Source organism: Stegastes partitus, unplaced genomic scaffold, assembly GCF_000690725.1.
Source record: "Stegastes partitus isolate 25-593 unplaced genomic scaffold, Stegastes_partitus-1.0.2 Scaffold348, whole genome shotgun sequence".
In the NCBI taxonomy this organism is placed as follows: domain Eukaryota; kingdom Metazoa; phylum Chordata; class Actinopteri; family Pomacentridae; genus Stegastes; species Stegastes partitus.
In genome coordinates this window covers 1-4315 of record NW_007578079.1, presented here as the reverse complement: position 1 = coordinate 4315, position 4315 = coordinate 1, and the positions used below count along the sequence as shown (strand labels likewise).

Below are 4315 nucleotides of genomic sequence, written 5' to 3'. Positions count from 1 at the left end.
GCCCTGCGATGGACTGGCGACCTGTCCAGGGTGTCCCCTGCCTTCGCCCTAAGTCGGCTGGTATAGGCTCCAGCCCCCCCGCGACCCTGGTGAGGATTAAGCGGTGTATAGAAAATGGATGGATGGATAATATAGGCTGCTGCAGGATGAGTCACTGTGATGATGTGCTGGACGGGTCGGTTCAGGAACGGAGGCAGGACCACACCTTAGTTTCATTTAAAAAGTGTGACCAAGTAAAAATACTCAGAGTCAGAGTTCATAGAAAGAAACTGTTTGATCTGCTGCATTGTAAAGTAACTGAGGAACTGAGGAGTAAATTAATCTTTAAAAGAATTCAAACAACAAGTCGTAGTTGTCTAAGCCCAGAGAATTCCGTTTTAAGTCATCAGGAAAAATGAGGAGAAAAGCCATGTAAAAATAAAAGCATGTAAAAATAAGCCCTGGGTATCTACGACAAGAAGCCAGAATAAAAATATTGGTGCTGCAAACCCCAAACAATGTGATGAAATGAAGGCAGAGGGTTCCGGTTAACCCCAGCCTTACAGACAGACTGAGGGGCTCATTGGGGCCCATTGCAAATATAAAAATATTCGTTGGCGCACCTTCACAGAACCTCTCTGTTGAAAATCTATTTTTTAATCTGATTAACATGTCCACGTGGAGTGTTTTATTTGCTCGAAGACACATCATGAGTAAAATGAGTAGACATTTCCTCCTTGAAACTGCAGCACATGCTGTTTTAAAGTCCATTAGTTATACATATCAAAGAGAAGCTAACTTTTGAAAGTGTGCATGTAACACTTCTTTATAAATGTTCTTGTGACAACAAAACATACTTGTTGTGTGAGTGTGAACTCCATCTCACTGTGAATACTATGAAATGTAGTTTAAAGCTCCAAAAACAGCGAGTTGACCTTGATATAATATTGATTTACTCATTACCCGATTAGTTAAAAACTCTTGTGAACATGTGGTGATAAAATGTCCTTGAACCAAAACTAACAGTGTGGAGGTACTTCTCTCATAAGGACTCAGGAACTGAAGGCTGGTCAGATAAGGAAGGTTTTTCTCGTTCAGTGGGACAGCAGGTGTGTGTTGTGTGTCTGATATGGCCACTGTGATGACCTAAAAGCATGCACAATACAAATGCATGCAGGCTCCACATCAAGGTTTAGCGCTAACAAACAGATGCTGTTTGTTACCAGCATGGAACATGTCTGTGTGTTTGCTGTGCACAGCTATGTTCTGCACGCTGCAGGTTCTAAGACAACCAGAATATAAGAGGACATTTTCACATACAGCAAAACAGCTAAAGTCTGCAGACTGTAACCTGCAATGCAGTTCAAGAATCAGTTTGTGTATTTCATCCGACTGTGCTTTACATTCATCATGCACACGTGCAGTGTTTAAGCAGCTGACTTTGTGACTCTTGCTGAAGTTACCTGAGCCACCCAAAGTCAACTCTGCAGGACAGAAAAACAGAATGAAATATGCAGACACATTCCTTTATACTGTGTGAAACAGCACCAAACAGATAGTACAACATCCCATCCGTCAAGGATGCTCTTTGTTATCTTTCATGTGAATGCCAACAACAGAATGTTTTTTCCTGCAGACTTCACTCAGACCCAGAGGGCTGCAGAGCCCAACAAATCTGTGTGAGAACAAGTGAAGTCACTGCAGAGGATCCATTTTCTGGAGCGAACTGGAGACTCGGTGCTTCTTTGAACCAGAGAAAAATCATCAAGCCTTCTTTCTGGAGGATGTTTGGTTCCCAGCAGTGGTCATCATACCGTCCAGTCATGCTGTCCTGTGCTGTTGTTCTCCTGGGCCCTTTCTGGATCCATATTCTGACGGAAGCCTGATGTGGAGAGGAGCTGTTGCGGGAGGCTGTGCTGGCCGGGTTCCGAGAGTGAGTTCTGGAGAGCCTCAGGCTGGAGGAAGCCCCTCTTTCCACGGCACAGGGTCCTGATGGTGATGTGACACCATCGGAGACGGGGCACATGCATCATAGGGCCCCCAGGACGAGCAGAACTACATGGGTCAGTCTGGAAACCCATCTGGATCAGGAGGCGTCCCAAATGATTCTATTCCCCGGCTCTGGTAAGAAGCTTTTATCTCTTACATAGAACTCTTCTGAAGTGCTCTCTCCCTCATGGAGTTGACCAGTTCCCCTCCAAACCTCCATTATGGAGCTTCATTGGTTTTTCCTTTTATAAAAGAGACCGTGTTTCCTAAAGATGATTCTTTATGCATCAAACATTTACTGAAACATCCATGTCATTGCAGCTTTTTCGACAGCTGCAGCATTAATGTTGTTTAATGATTTCTAGACAAGTGCACCAGTCAGCTTTGTTCCTCAGACAGGTTGGGCTTTGTAGGTTTTACATGAAAACCATTGTTATTAAAACTGAAGATGAATAGCAGCCACAAGATTTAAAGAAAGAAGCACACTGAGTTCTAAATATCTGAACATTTACATATAAACGTGTATTCATTCTGGATTAGTTTTATGCATAGAAGCAGTGGATATCAAATGCACCGTACGGGTGCATCACGTCTGCTGCTTATCTCATTGTTTGGAAATCCCAACTCATTGTATGTATGCAGCAAATCTGAAACAAATAAAGCCAAAAATGTGAATTTTTTAAATTAATATATTAGATAAAATGTGAGGAGGAAAACATTTTTAGAAATAAACATGTGTGGAAAACTTGTGAGCCTTAATGAGAGATGTGCAGCCAGACCCGTGTCAGCTGTCATCGTACCAGCACTGACGTCACCTGACCCGAGTCCAGTCGTTCCTCCGCTGGAGGTCAGAACAAAGCAAGATTAAAGTGGAGCTGTTCTCTGGAAATGATCCGTATTGAAGACGTTGTGTCTAGAAACCCCTCAGTGTGTTCTGTAGTCTTTGTTCTGATGTGATGTCTCTCCTCAGCAGACTCCAGCTGTGCCACATCTGACTCCTCTCCAGGAGAAACTGCAAACACACACTTCACGTATTCCATCAGCAACCACGACACTGTGGCCACATCTGCCCACCTCTGGTTCTACGCCGGAGCAGCAGCCCCAGCCAGTTCCTCCTCCCCGCTGTTCATGCTCACGCCATCCCAGCAGCTCCTTCAGGCAGCAGAGGCTCCTTCAGCCACGAGCCCTGACGGATGGCTCACGTACCGCCTGGACCCAAACCTGCTGACCCTGGTGGCTGAGGGTCCTTTCCTGCTGCAGGCCCACTGTCCAGCCTGCCAGTGCCACTCAAACCAACAGGACAAGACGCCCTTCCTCCACGTCCACATCCGGCCTCGTGGTCCTGTCCGCTCACCCCGCCACGCGGCAGCAGCCATCCCCTGGTCTCCTTCTGCCGTCTACCTTTTCCAGCGGCCCTCTCAGGTGAGACCCGAGCAAAGCGACTGCCACCGAGCAGGGACTGAAATAATCTTTGAGGAGTTGGGATGGGACAGCTGGATTGTCCATCCGAAGGCGCTGACTTTCAACTACTGTCACGGGAACTGCTCGGCCAGGGATCGGACCATGGCAATGCTGGGGGTCAGCCACTGCTGCGCTCCTGTCCCGGGGACCATGAAGTCCCTGAAGATCACCACTACATCTGACGGCAGCTATTCCTTCAAGTACGAGACCCTGCCAAACATTATACCTGAAGAGTGTACTTGTATGTGAATCTGTGCCTTCATGAACTCAGGTTTTCAGGTTTCACTCTTTAGCTGGGGCTTGTTCCATCCTGCATGTCGCCACATTGCAGTACACTTTTTGTAGTGTACGTTGTTGTATGCTAGGTTTTTATGTCCTTTTCAGTGAGTATGCAAAAGGGATGATACCTTCTACTGCATCTCAGTTAAACTCTGAAGCTCCTTGTCAAACATAGAAGCTGCACCAGATCACTCATTTCTTTCTCTGCATTTTTTCTGCATTGCAACAAGTCACGTAGCTTTTTCAGCACTGGGTCACGTTTCTGTTAGATGAGCGGGACCCACACGGGGGCCGCAGGACCAATATGGGGGCAGCAGGATCCACACGATGTCGTGGTCCACTCTGGGGTCAAGTTAAACTTTTGTTTCTGTCTCGTCTTCCTGTTTCTGTTGGCAGCTTTTATTTTGTAGTCTGGTCTTCATGTGATCTTTGTCCGCTCTACTTCCTGTTGTCATCTCCTCTTCCTGATTGGTGGCTCCGCCCTAATTGTGTCCAGCTGCTCCTCATTAGCTCACCTGTGTATTTAATGTGTGAGTCTCCCTTTGTCCTGTGCCAGTGGGTCATGGTCCTGCACCGTTCCTGTGCCGTCTACACCGTCCAGAGCTCC

At 46.6% G+C, this 4315-nt stretch overlaps 1 pseudogene; it reads left to right on the top strand.

The window, feature by feature from the left end:
• The first annotated feature begins 1802 nt into the window (after window positions 1-1802).
• Window positions 1803-3678, top strand: LOC103358964 (inhibin alpha chain-like; annotated as a pseudogene).
• The last annotated feature ends 637 nt before the right edge of the window (window positions 3679-4315 follow it).